Genomic DNA, 15,291 nt, shown 5'->3' with positions numbered 1-15,291 from the left:
GGGCACAACGGTGGAAGCTGGGAATTGAACCCACAACTAACTCAGAGTTAGCCACATGGGCTAACTTTCATCTGTTGTCCCTATCCAGTTCCCCAAGATGATTGATTGGTGTCTTTCTTTGTGAGGTGACCTGTCTCATTTCTGGCCCAGGTGCAACCAGTGGCCCTTCAGCTGTTCATGGACAAGGCCCTTCACTCCGAGCTGAGGATGGTGGCCTGCATCGTGTTGTTTGAGACTAAACCCGCTGTGGCTTTGGTGTCCACTCTCGCCAATGTGCTGAAGAAGGAGACCAACATGCAGCTAGTCAGCTTCGCCTACTCCCACATGAAGTCTCTGTCCAGGAGTACTGCCCCAGACCTGGTCACTGTGTAAATATTGACTCAAGTTTTGTTCACTGTTTATTTACTATTATACAAGAGTTAGGTCCGGTCAAACTATTTATTAATTTCTGATTGGGCAAGAGGCATTCTATGAGTCATCATGAGTGCAATATGTCAGGGTATCCCCACTCGGGCGTTTTGCAGCTAGTGATCTTGCATTGAACTATCCAACGCAAACGTTCCATTTATTCAAAGCGAGAGAGAGCAGCGATTTTATAACATCACAATTAAGTGAGAAAATGGAGTAAAACATAGGTACATAGGTGAATGTTCAAATAAATATAAAACATAGACAAGTAAGTAGCAGATCCGCAGAAGTATCCGAAACCCACACTTGAGAGATCACAGATATTTGATCAAAAAATGACTTAAGTACGGAGCCCAGGAGGTGTCATTGCAAGATATTATTATTATATTATATATCGAGAGAATGTGCACTCATTTCACTTAATTGTGGTTTCATTTTACTAGATTGTGTGCACAATTTAGTATATTGTGTGCTCATTTCACTAAATTGTCCGCACATTTTTTGAAATAGTGTGCTCATGCACAATTTAGTAATATGAGCATACTATTTAGTAAAACAATTTAGTAAAATGGGCACACAATTTAGTCAAATGAGCGCACATTTTCTGGATATACCAAAGAAATCTTGCAATGACCCCTCCAGGGTTTCGTGCTTAAGTAAAAGTAATCTATAAGCATACCACTTAAGTAAGTCTTAAATTATATATTATTTACAGTACTTAAGTATGCCTAAACAAAAGTGCTATTAATGAAAAGCAAGCTGTTCGAATTTGACTATAGCTCCTTACAACATACAGTTAGGAACAAGATTCATACCCCTGGCAAATCTTGATTTAATGTTGATTTTCTCTTAACCAATATGTTTGTTCTGACACTGTCACATGCCAAAAGGTTGTAAGACAATGTGGTAGAAATATGGAATCAGAAAAAGAAGCGTTTTCATTTTTTATCCAAATTATTCATACCTTTTTTAAATAATCAATGGAAACATCTTTATTTGCCATCACAGCTTTCAAAATGGTTCTTATAACTACCACACCTCTCCATGTCTCCTCAAGACCGCACCTTTTTAGCAGCAATCCGAATTTTGAGGCAGGAACGATTTGTTGACATCACTCTGGCCTTGTGTTCACTTATGGATTGAGGTCTGGACTCTAAAATGTTGATATTGTTTTCTGTTAACCATTTCTTGCCTTGTTTGGCTGTATGTTTAGGATCATTGTGTGGTTTAATGGTCCAATGCCACCTCTGAATCTGAATGTAGCCCTTTGTTTTAGTGTTACTATTTACTTTGAGAAGGTCACCAGATCCCACTAGTTGAAAAACATCCCAAAAGAATAATTTTCTCACCCCCAACACTTGATATGGTCATGGCATCATTGGGATTTAATGCTTATTTTTTATGCCAATCACAAGGCCAGAGTGATGGCAAAGAATCTTTCATGCCACAAAACCTGAATTGCTGCTAAAAAGGTCAACAATCATTGTGGAGACATGGAGAGGTGTGGTAGGTATTACAAGAACCATTTTGAAAGCTGTGATGGCAAACAAAGATGTTTCCATTGATTATTTAAAAAGGGTATGAATAAGTTTGGACATGGAATTTTTCATAAAAATGTCTTTTTCTTATTCCATGTTTCTACCATATTGCCTTACAACCTTTTGGCACGTGGCAGTGTCATTTTCAGTCAAAATAAACATATTGGTCAAGAGAAAACCAGCATTAAATCAATATTTGCCAGGGTACATAGGCCTTGGTGTGCTATGTCTTCATTCATTGCTGTGTTCCGTAGTGACATCAGGTCAGATAATCTCGGGATTGCAAATATCTACTTTTTACTTAATGCTGCTAATGAAAGTGTAGTGGAGTAGAAGTGTACATTTCATTTTAAAAACGAATGAATGAAAAAGTAAAGAACAGATACTCCCCATTTATACTTAAGTACTGTTCTTAAGTATTTGTACTTCGTTACTTTACATCTCTGGTAAGTAGGCTATAGAAGTTACTCCAATGACTTTCAGCATTTGTACCTATAGCCTAATTACCGCCGTGGCGATATCCTTTACCAACACCACTCCCACTCATGTCATATTGCCTGTAGTGGAACAGAGGCCCTGGCCTCACCACTGCCATCTTTGCAAATGCTGCCAAGTTGCAGTTATCGCTTGAGTTGTCAGTAAGTCTATATGTATCATAAATTAGTGCGGCTGCTAACCGATGTTTGTACATATTGGTTCTTAGTGGTGCTGCCAGTAATGTTGCCATGAAGATCCTGAGCTCCAAGCTGGACAGACTGAACTATCGCTACAGCAAAGCCATCCACATTGGTATCTACAGAAGCAGAGTTGTATAAAGTATTCAAAACCTACACTTGAGTAGAAGTACAGATATTTGATCAGAAAATGACTTAAGTAAAAGTCTTAAATTATATATTATTTACAGTACTTAAGTATGCCTAAACAAAAGTGCTATTAATGAAAAGCAAGCTGTTCGAATTTGACTATAGCTCCTTACAACATACAGTTAGGAACAAGATTCATACCCCTGGCAAATCTTGATTTAATGTTGATTTTCTCTTAACCAATATGTTTGTTCTGACACTGTCACATGCCAAAAGGTTGTAAGACAATGTGGTAGAAATATGGAATCAGAAAAAGAAGCGTTTTCATTTTTTATCCAAATTATTCATACCTTTTTTAAATAATCAATGGAAACATCTTTATTTGCCATCACAGCTTTCAAAATGGTTCTTATAACTACCACACCTCTCCATGTCTCCTCAAGACCGCACCTTTTTAGCAGCAATCCGAATTTTGAGGCAGGAAAGATTCGTTGACATCACTCTGGCCTTGTGTTCACTTATGGATTGAGGTCTGGACTCTAAAATGTTGATATTGTTTTCTGTTAACCATTTCTTGCCTTGTTTGGCTGTATGTTTAGGATCATTGTGTGGTTTAATGGTCCAATGCCACCTCTGAATCTGAATGTAGCCCTTTGTTTTAGTGTTACTATTTACTTTGAGAAGGTCACCAGGTCCCACTAGTTGAAAAACATCCCAAAAGAATAATTTTCTCACCCCCAACACTTGATATGGTCATGGCATCATTGGGATTTAATGCTTATTTTTTATGCCAATCACAAGGCCAGAGTGATGGCAAAGAATCTTTCATGCCGCAAAACCTGAATTGCTGCTAAAAAGGTCAACAATCATTGTGGAGACATGGAGAGGTGTGGTAGGTATTACAAGAACCATTTTGAAAGCTGTGATGGCAAACAAAGATGTTTCCATTGATTATTTAAAAAGGGTATGAATAAGTTTGGACATGGAATTTTTCATAAAAATGTCTTTTTCTTATTCCATGTTTCTACCATATTGCCTTACAACCTTTTGGCACGTGGCAGTGTCATTTTCAGTCAAAATAAACATATTGGTCAAGAGAAAACCAGCATTAAATCAATATTTGCCAGGGTACATAGGCCTTGGTGTGCTATGTCTTCATTCATTGCTGTGTTCCGTAGTGACATCAGGTCAGATAATCTCGGGGTTGCAAATATCTACTTTTTACTTAATGCTAATGAAAGTGTAGTGGAGTAGAAGTGTACATTTCATTTTAAAAACTCAAGTAAAGAACAGATACTCCAAATTTATACTTAAGTACTCTTCTTAAGTATTTGTACTTCATTACTTTACATCTCTGGTAAGTAGGCTATAGAAGTTACTCCAATGACTTTCAGCATTTGTACCTATAGCCTAATTACCGCCGTGGCGATATCCTTTACCAACACCACTCCCACTCATGTCATATTGCCTGTAGTGGAACAGAGGCCCTGGCCTCACCACTGCCATCTTTCTAGCAGTGATTGCAAATGCTGCCAAGTTGCAGTTATCGCTTGAGTTGTCAGTAAATCTGTATGTCCGTATGTATCATAAATTAGTGCGGCTGCTAACCGATGTTTGTACATATTGGTTCTTAGTGGTGCTGCCAGTAATGTTGCCATGAAGATCCTGAGCTCCAAGCTGGACAGACTGAACTATCGCTACAGCAAAGCCATCCACATTGGTATCTACAGAAGCAGAGTTGTATAAAGTATCCAAAACCTACACTTGAGTAGAAGTGCAGATATTTGATCAGAAAATTACTTAAGTAAAAGTCTTAAAGTATATATTATTTACGGTATGACAAGTAGTAAATGCTTTCAAGGCCAGTTGGGGTGACAATGCTATGCTTTTAAAGAAAAAGAAAGCAGTCAGAACTTTGATAGGCTACTAAGTTCATGCAGCACCTTAAAACTTGGTGCCTACACGTCACTATGTCTTCAAAGCCTGTTTTCATTTACACATTATTTTAGCCTACCTTTTACTTAATGCTGCTAATGAAAATGTAGTGGAGTAAAAGTAGGAAGAAAAACAAAAACTCAAGTAACATTCAGATACTCCCCATTCATACTTAAGTACAAGTAGTTGTACTTGGTTACTTTACATCTCTGTACAGAAGTATGAGCTACATTCATTGAAACCATGCCGGAGGGTTACCATTTCCGACGCTAAAATGTCACTGTTTAATGCTCATCCACAGATCTTCTGACGTCTGGTGCTACTGGTAGTGCTTACATCATCAATGATGGTGCCACCATTCTGCCCAGAGCTGTTGTGGCTAAAGTCCGTGCCTATCTTGCTGGAACTGCAGCTGATGTTCTTGAGGTTAGGAGAAATCAAAAAGTTCTCTAGCTTGCCATAAAATAATGTTTTTGTATTTCTTTTTTCATTAACATCAGTCATCTGATGAATTTCCCTCAGGTTGGTGTGAGGACCGAAGGGATCCAGGAAGCCATCATGAAGTCCCCAGCTCTGGCTGAGAAAACTGACAGGTTGACCAAGATGAAACAAGTCTTGAGGGCTGTAAGTAGCAATACTCTTTCAGTAGTAATCATCTGTAAGTAGTAATACACTTTATGCTGGTAATTACACTGAAACTAGTCTTCCCCTTTCATGTATATCTAATACTATATATATTCCCATGTCTGCACACAGATGAAAAATGGAGAGTTCTTCCCCAGAGCCAGCCTTTGGCCTCTATGTACATCAAGTTCATGGGACAAGAAATTGCATTCGCCAACATTGATAAAGACTTAGTTAACAGGGCAATTGAGGTATGTTTAATATGTAAATCAGTGTCTTTAAGCGTGCACGTTTTCTGACAGTATTGTAGCTTTTAACCTGTTAAACTCAATTAGATTTAATTATCTTGATATTATATAACATTTATATACATTATGATATGTCTAATATCTGAATAGAGCTTGTGAGGCCAGATTTCTAGATTATTATATTGTTTTTTCACTGGGATTACCTATCCAGTTTGCTATTAGTCCTGCTGCCAAGACCATGCTGAAGGACTCCCTGAAGGCACTGCAGACTGGCATTACCGCTCAGGCCGCTAAGCCTCTTCTGGCAGCTGAGATTCGCCGCATCTTCCCCACTGCTGTTGGTGTGCCAATGGAGCTCAGTCTCTACTCTGCTGCTGTTGCCGCTGCTTCCATTAAACGTAAGATTTCTGTATCAGGAGGTTTTTTTATAGAAAGGATTGGTCTTTATCAAAAAGGCAACATTTGAATGTTGTTACCATTACCGTCATTGTGTGGATAAAAATAGCGCCAGATGATCAATTTTATGTGTCCTCTTAGTTCAAGCAGTCATGAACCCACCTCTTTCTGAACCTCTCAGTGCTGCTGAGCTGTTGAATGCAAACATTAAGTTAGAAGCCGAGACTACTCCAAGGTACCAGTATAAGAGGACAATATGTCACATTGTTCCCGCGGTGAACATTCAAACAGTGGTGAAATAAGAATGTTTCTTTTCCTTTCCGTAGCATCTCCATGCACACCTTTGCTGTGATGGGAGTCAACACTGCCTTCCTTCAGGCTGCTGTCATGGCCAGAGCCAAGACTGTCACTGTGCTGCCTGCTAAGTTTCTGCAAGAGCGGATGTTCCAAAACTGAACTTTAAGATTGAGGCTCTCCCTGTTGAGACACCCGAGCACATTGCTAAAATCCGGTAATGATACTTAAAGATCTGTGACTGCAGGAAAAATTACAAGATCATCCAGATTATAGTTATAACTATAAGAACACAATATTATGTTTAACATTTTTCTGGCAGCTTTGAAACCCTTGCCATCTCCAGAAACATTGAAGACCTCACAAATGAGAGAATCACACCCATAGTCCCTGTAATTGTTGCAACTGAGCAGCTGTCCAAAGAAAGGTTTACCTCCCGGCTGTCAGCCTCACTTGCTAGTAACATGGTAAGATAAACACAAGTAGTTGTGATTCCTCTCATGCAGTTGTCTCAACACAGTTGTTCTAGGAGTGAGTTGTGTTGCAGGGGAAATTTCACAGAAAATCTATTTGGTTTAGAACCGATTGAAAATTGGTTTGCACATAGAGCTTAAACTGATGTACAATAATTGTATGAGTGACATTGGTAAATTAGAAATATTAGCAAAGTATTCCATGGCACCCCTGAATTGGCATCAGCACACCCAGAAACCCTGGTCTTACATACCTTATTTTGATCACACCCATGGCTGCTCTTTTCTTCCAGGCCCAATCCTCTGAGGATCTGTCATCTGAAGTTGCTCCTCAGCTGAGAGCAGGTACACCAATCCAGAAGACCACCTGCATTCCAGCCCCTCTCCTGGGAATAAAGGGATGCTTTGAGCTCACCTTGAGCAATGCAGCTTTTAACAAGAACGCACCCCTGATCAACATGATTGGACAGCATGCAGTCTATGTTGCAGTGAGACCCGGTAAGTCAGAATCCTTTTAGTGTCTAATGTTCCCATTGCATATCCCTTTCAGTTATCTTCATACTTGGCTGTTTTTTCCCCTAGCTGATGGCCCAGCCATTGAGAGACTAGAAGTTGAGGTCCAGGTGGGACCCAAAGCCGCAGACAAGCTCCTGAAAGACCTGCCCACACTGCAAGACGTTCCAGAGGGCAAGAACATCTTGCTGAAGCTGAGGAAAATTTTGGAAACTGGCATGAGAAACAGCTCTTCCAGCTCCAGCAGCTCCTCCAGCAGACTGAGCTCCTCCAGCCGCGCCAGCCTCAAGTCCTCCAGCTCCATGTCCTCCAGCAGCTCCAGCGCCCGCTCCGTCAGGCGCTCATCCCAGGTGAGCTGGCACACAGAATGAGTCTGCAATTTCCAGAGACATGGTATTATGTGATAGTCTAGGGATTGGATCAGCCACTTTCCAGATTATGATCCCAAGGATAACTGAAATTTCAAATATTAGATTTCAAAATATGTCCTTTCCAGGAACCAATGCACAAGTTCACCAAGAACCACATCCACCTGGTAATGACCATATAAGTTTTTTGACAATTATTTTTGCATCCATTTCCTCTTGTATGCCATGTATTAAATTATGTTAATGCTTTATGTTTCTGTCCAAAAGCACAGAACCAGCACTTATGTGAGCAAAGTAGTGCATCCAGCTTTGAGGCCATTTACAAGCTGGTAAAAACTATTATTACCATACATCAAATTTGTAGTATAATCTAAAATGAAGAGAATGGAATGCACAACTTAACTACAAATGTACAATCACTAGAATGAGTTCCTTGGAAACGCCATCGCTCCTGTTGGGGCAGTCATCTTCCGCGCTGTGAGAGCTGACCAGAAGCTGCTGGGATACCAGGCTGCTGCCTATCTTGACAAGACCAACTTCAGACTGCAGACCATCATCTCTGCTCTGGCTGAGACTGACAAGTGGAGGATCTGTGCCGACAGCATTGTGCTTAGCAAGCACAAAGTCATGGTGTGACACTAACATGAGACTTTCTCTAATCTTTCTCTTCATCACCATGACATTAACACTTGACTTTCTTAATGTAACAAATATGTCCTTCAAATGTCTGTCATCAGGCTAAGATTGCTTGGGGAGCAGACTGCCAGGAATATGCCACCATTTTGAAGGCTGAGACTGGAGTAGTTGGCTCAAGTCCTGCTGCCTGTCTCGAAATGGAATGGGTGAAACTCCCTGACATTGTGTTTGTCATTGCAAAGAGGTAGTCTGTCTAAAACACACTGCATTCTGTATTTTGTCTCTGAAATATAGGAAAGCTAGATGTGTTTCCCATGGTTCTTAACAGTCTTCTATTCCGTGTCCACCAAGGGTGGCTGAATACATCCCCAGGCCGCCTTTTTGGGTGGAATCACAGTAGTCAATGAGAAGAACACTGACAAAGACGTTGAACTGACCATTTCTGTCCCCACTGCGAAGACCCTGAATATCATTCTGAAGACACCCAAGGTAGATTGTTTTCTCTGACCTTATAACAATTAAGGGTTTAATCAGTTTCCAACACCTCAGGTGAATGGTTGTTGGTTTTTGAGTTTGGGTGAAATAGTAGATTTCATATGGTTTCAATTGCTGTTTCTCTTGTGGTTTATTCTACTGTAGATGACCCTGTCCAAGGCTGTGCCTTTGCCCATTGCCCTGCCACTCGCAAAAGAATATGTTGACCTCCTATTTCCAGAGGAAGATATAACTGAACATTTCAAAAACCTTATTGCTGAAGGCACCTCTGGTAGCTGAAAGAAATTATTTTATTATTATTTTTTTTTTTATTATTATTATGACAAACACTGTTCAAGATGTTGAAACAGATTCATTTCTGGTACTGTCAGTATTCTCAAGATTGTAATCCCCCCCCCAGCTCAGTGTACCATGGTCCATGACACACTGACTACATTCAACAACAGGAAGTACAAGAATGAGATGCCAATCTCCTGCTACCAAGTGCTGGCTCAGGACTGCACTTCAGAGCTTAAGTTCATTGTTCTCATGAAGAAAGATCAGATCTCTGAACAGAAGGACCTCAGTGTGAAGGTGTCTGACATGTAAGTCTTGTATCAGTACCACTGTACTACACCTCAACAACAATTCTGTTTCTGTCTCTACTTTATGTCTTGATTATATTTAATACTCCCACAGCGATATTGACCTGTACCCCATGGGCAATAACATGCTTGTAAAGGTTAATGGATTAGAGGTTCCACTCTCCAACCTTCCCTACCAACATCCAACAGGTCCATCTTAAATCCCTTAATACCATGGAAATACTTATCAATGGATCCGTATGAATATATTGGGTTGATTATTTTTGTTCCTGTATTTCTGTAGAATCCATCCTAATTAAACAGAGAGGTGAGGGTCTGTCCCTTTATGCTCCAAGCCTGGGTCTGCAGGAGGTTTACCTTGGCAAGGACATATGGAAGGTAAGTACAAAATCACATGGATGTGCTGCTATGGATGCCCCTATATTTTTTTTTTGGACTTTTCTAATTTTATTACAGACAAGATATGAAGTTTAACAGTTCGATATAATTGCAACCCCCCAAAAAGTGTCTAGAGAGGGACAGGACCAGTACATATGAATTAGGGAGGCATCCACACTTTTACACTTATCACATATTGGAGAAACATTTGGATATATTTTAGAAAGTTTTACTTTAGACAGATTAACACGGTGCACAACCTTAAACTGTATAAGGGAGTGACGTGCACACATAGAAGAGCCATGCACCTACTTAAGAATAGAATCCCAGACATTATCTGGAAAGCATAGAACCAGGTCCTGCTCCCATGCAGCCAGGACAACAGTCAAAGATGGGGAGGTCACACCTGATATTAATTTATATAACACTGAAATAGCTCCCTTCTTAAATGGGTCAAGACTGAGAAAGTCATCTAAAGGATTGACAGGCACAGATGGGAAGTTGGGTACCTGTGCACAAAATTCCTCACCTGGAGAAATCTGAAAAAAGTTGTATTTGGCAAGACATACTTTCCTAACAACTGCTCAAAAGAGGCAAATGTCTTCTCCATAAACGGGTCTTGAAAACAACAAGTCATGCCATGCCATGAATGTCTTATCCTGCATTGATGGAGCAAAGAGATGATTTAACGCTATGGGGCTTAGAAGAGAGAATTTCAGAAGACCAAATCTTCTTCAGTCTTCTTGAACTGAGCCCACACTCTAAGAGAGTGGTCCACAACTGGGTTATTTGTAGGTGTACGTCCAATCCCAGGAAGAGCAGCACCCAAATATGCTGACAGAGAGGTCTGCTTGCAAGCACTGCTTTCCATGAGAACCCAGGATAGACAAGTCAAGGCTGAGATGGTAACGCCACCAATATAACATGCATTGTATGTTGGCCGCCCAGTAGTAGTATTTAAAATTAGAAAGAGCCATGCCACCCTGGTCTTTTGGTCTTTGAAGAAAGGCTTTATGAAGTCTAGGCTGTTTACCATTCCAAATGAATGATGAAATTATAGAATCCAAAGATTTGAAAAATGATAAGGGAAGAAAGATAGGTATGCATTGGAACAGATACAAGTACTTGGGAAGAATGGTCATTTTGATTGAGTTGATACATCCAATGAGAGTCATGTTCAGAGGGGACCATTTTGAGAGGTCCTGTTTAGTTTGTTCTAGTAGTTTGGCAAAATTAGCCTTGAAGAGGTGGTTGTAAGAGCGGGTAACGTTGACCCCTAGGTAAAATTACTCTTAGCAATCCTAAAAGGTACCGTTAAGTGCAGTTGTAACGCTTCATGACTAATAGGGAAAAGTTCGCTCTTGTGCAAGTTCAATTTATATCCAGAGAACTGGCTAAATTTGTCAAGCAAGGACAAAGCAGCAGGTAATGACACATTTGGATTAGAAATATAAAGCAAGAGATCATCAGCAAATAAAGAGACCCTGTGCTCACTCCCCCCCGCACTACACCTGTAATTTGGTTGGATTCGCAGAGTGCAATTGCTAATGGTTCTATAGCAAGGGCAAAGAGTAGAGGACTGAGAGGACAATCCTGACGGGTGCCACGATGTAGAGTAAACGTAGTGGAGTATTGGCTATTGGTTAGGAGTGATGCAGAGGGTGAGCTGGACAACAGCCTTATCCAGGAAATAAAGACGGGGCCAAAACCAAATTTCTCTAAAACAGTAAACAGGTAATCCCATTCTACCCTGTCAAAAGCTTTTTCTGCATCCATAGAGACAATACATTCTGAAACAGATTTTGAAGGAGAATATAAAAAAAATTGAATAGACGACGGATATTAAAAAATGATTGTCGATTTCTAATAAACCCTGTTTGGTCAGGAGATATTACAGTGGGGAGGACTCCCTCAAGTCTTTTGGCCAACACCTTTGCTAAAATCTTGACATCATTATTTAACAGTGAGATGGGTCTTTATGAAGCACATTCCATTGGGTCCTTCCCACTTTTGGCCAACAGGGAGATACAGGCCTGAGCCATTGTTGGTGGTAGAGTCCCTTTTTCAAGGGAATCAGCAAGAACCAGTGTGAGATGACCAGAGAGCTGAGCAGAGAATCTCCTATAAAACTCAACTGGAAACCCATCTGGACCGGGAGACTTCCCTGATTGCATAGAGAATATAGCCGATACAATCTCCTGTTGTGTAATGGGTTGTTCAAGATGTGTCATTAAGTCTGAAGATATGGTAGGAATTTTTAAATCACCAAGGAAAGCCTCCATTTCGTTCATATTCACTGTAGAGTCGGATGCATACAATTTACTATAGAACTCTCTAAATTTGGAATTGATCATATTTGGGTCAGAGGTTATTCCTCTATCTTCGAGTCGCAAAGCACTGATACTCTGTTTGGCTCTTGCCCCTCTTAATTGGCTGGCAAGAAGTTTGCCTGTCTTCTCCCCATGTTCATAATAATCACTGTAACTCCTCTGCAAAAGATGTACGGTTACTTGAGTGGAAAGTAAGTCAAATTCAGTTTTCAGTTTTAAGCGTTCCCTGTACAGCTCTGTCATTGGGGCGGTTGTGTCCTAGCTGTCTATATCTTTAATTTGCTTTATAAGGTGTGTTTGTTGATGGTTACGAATTTTTTCTCTGTTAGCTGCAAAGGAAATTATCTGTCCCCTGAGAAAGGCCTTAAGGGCTTCCCAGATAGTTGCATTAGAGACCTTGGGAGTTTTATTGATGGTCATAAAATAACTGATCTGTTCAGATATGAAGTCAACAAAATCATCAGACGCTAATAGGCTTGAGTTTACCGCCAGTTTCTTCTTAGTTTGGCTACACAATTGAATGATAGATCCAGTGTCACTGGAGCAGAAATAACAATACTCTGGTATGCACAAGAGCGAACCTTTGACATCATGCTACTTTCTATTAAGAAATAGTCAATTCTTGAATATGAGTGATGGACATGTAAAAAAAAAAGAGTATTCTCTCTCAGTCGGATGCAAAAAACGCCATGGATCATCTATGTTGTACTCTGGGAGGAAGTTGCGGATAAAGGAAGCAGACCTACTCGGTCTAGTAGAAGAGTGATCCATGACAGGATCTAAACAACAGTTAAAGTCTCCTCCAATAATGAGAGGGTGAGAGTTCAGACCAGGAAGCATGCCCAGGACATGTTGGAAAAATTTGACATTGTCTATATTGGGGGCATAAATATTTGCAAAAGTAACAAAAGTATTAAATAGTCTACCTGAGACAATTATGTACCTGCCATTTTTGTCTGCTATAACTTGGTTGGGGACAATGACACGGCCCTATCAATTAGAATAGCCACCCCTCTTGCCTTCACCTGAAAAGAAGAGCTGCCCCACCCAACTTTTGTGGATACGAGAATGGTCACTGTGTCGCAAGTGGGTCTCCTGCAGGAAAGCCACACCGGCCTTTAACTGCCTGAGATGAGAAAGGACCCTGTTTCTCTTCACTGGATGGTTCAAACCCTTTACATTCCAACTTACAAATCTAAGATTGCAACTCATTATAGTTCTTATCAAGGAAATAAGAGCAGCGGTGAGTGCACTGTACCCACCAGCCGCATAGTGATTGGCAACTATCAATCTGATCAACAAAGTAGCTAAGTATCACAAGGCACCCATAAAAAGAAGAGTCAGTAAAATTGAGGTCAGTAAAAATAAGGTCAGCAAAATAATTCCCCTCCTTCTCCAAAAACATAACATCCCCCCAAAAAACACCCTTCTTATCTCCCTGTAACCCTCTCACTAACCAAACAAAAACCCCTAAAGCTACTGATACATACAGCAGCAAGCTACCAAAGACAGTCCTTTGTCCACCTAAACTCATTCCCAATACCTCGATTCAAGCCTCAATTCCCCACACAAATAAGATTAAACCTTTCAAAATGTTGAGTACAGTGTGGGAAATTATATAATGGAGAATAATTATACAAAACAAAACCAAGTGAAAAAAGTTTTAAAAAAAAGGAGGAGCCAGGAAAAGCTCTTCCAAGAAAAAACATGCACTAGTAAGAACAAGTAACATGACAGTCATTAAAAAGGCTGAAAGATTTGCCTTGAAACTACGACAAGGGTGGGTTAGGTCCCTATGAAAACTATTTGAGAACATTGCATGTTTCTACCACAAGGTGGCAATAATAGAACATGAAATGCAAGCAGAAGCTAACCAACAGCTAGATCAAAGATTCTAGCTTTATCAACGTCTCTGCCTAGCTAGATCTAACACAAGCTAACAGAAGCTAACTGACAGCTAAACAGATTTTTGCTAATATAAATATTAGCAATGGCTAGTCTGCTTGAAGGATTTGACAGACTACCCTTGTATACAAACTGCTCACAGTAAAACTCAATAAGCCTGAATCACAATTCAATAAGCATAATATTCCGTACATCACAAGCATATTACACAAGGGCACTATCTAAAACAAATTAGGAGGGAATTTGCCGCTCCAGATACTGCTTAGCCTCCTTCACCGATTTTAACCATTGCTTCTCACCGTTTGGCAGTAAAATGCGAAGATGCGCTGGATAGAGGAGAGATGGTTTAAGTCCTCTGTTGTAAAGGGTAGACATGACATCTCGATACTCCACTCGTTTTGTTTGGCTCAATCAGCATTATACCGTACAGTAAAAAAAACGTACATCAGTGGTTCTCAGGTGTAGGGACCAGGCATGGACGGATTATGAACTTTTGGGCCCCTGGGCCCAGATGTATTAAGGGCTCCCCACTAATTGTCGCATATGTGGAAGGGGGGTAGAATTTTTTTAATTTGTTTAATGTGATTTCCTGTATTGTGGTGCATTTTGGGGATGGGCAATACTAAATTCAATCAGATTCATAGCCTACATCCTGATGTGTTGATATTGAGGCAATGATTCCATGCAAAGGCTTGGGCTTCAGGGGCCCCCTGACACCTTGGGCCCCTGGGCCTGGGCCCGGGCCCGGAAGGCCCTTGCAATAATCCATCCCTGAGACCAGGGTCCCAGAGTTTAATTAACATTGGTATCAAAGGGATCTAGCCTACTACTAGGACTATGGGCGTTGGAGGCATTCTGAAAGTGGGTGGGACATTTCAGCGGGGGGTATGGGGGTCCTCCCCCAGAAATTTTTGGACTAGATGCAATTTCCTGAATTCTGGTACATTTTAACAGGTTATTTAGATACTTCTATATAACAAAATAAAGCCAGCCGACGAAAATAATTTTAAAAAAAAGTAAATCATGCATAATTAAAAAAAAAAAAGTCAATATATAGGCTACTTGGCTATTCAATAAGGTTTCCATTACAGCACTGCGGACGTTCAATGAACGCATGAAAGCGGATGGTTTGTTTGAAATCCCGACACTCTTTCAACTACATGGAACGTAATAGAGATTTAAGTGCCCATCAGTCCCAACATTTAACAATATAATCAAACAGTCCAAAACTAAACCAAAAATGTCATGCTTTTGAAGGCCTACCAGTATGCCGCTCCAAGAATCGCATGTCTCAAAATAAAACTCGCATAAGAAATAAAGGGCTGTCTCGAATACAATCCTGCCCCTAAAGGCCTGTACTTTG

At 40.4% G+C, this 15,291-nt stretch overlaps 1 pseudogene; it reads left to right on the top strand.

The window, feature by feature from the left end:
* The window catches only part of LOC125300244, a 30,899-nt pseudogene that overhangs the window by 6,330 nt on the left and 9,278 nt on the right, over positions 1-15,291 (top strand).

This window comes from Alosa alosa, chromosome 9 (assembly GCF_017589495.1).
Source record: "Alosa alosa isolate M-15738 ecotype Scorff River chromosome 9, AALO_Geno_1.1, whole genome shotgun sequence".
NCBI lineage: Eukaryota > Metazoa > Chordata > Actinopteri > Clupeiformes > Clupeidae > Alosa > Alosa alosa.
The sequence above is the reverse complement of the archived record's forward strand: the minus strand, read 5'-3'. Positions and strand labels throughout refer to the sequence as shown.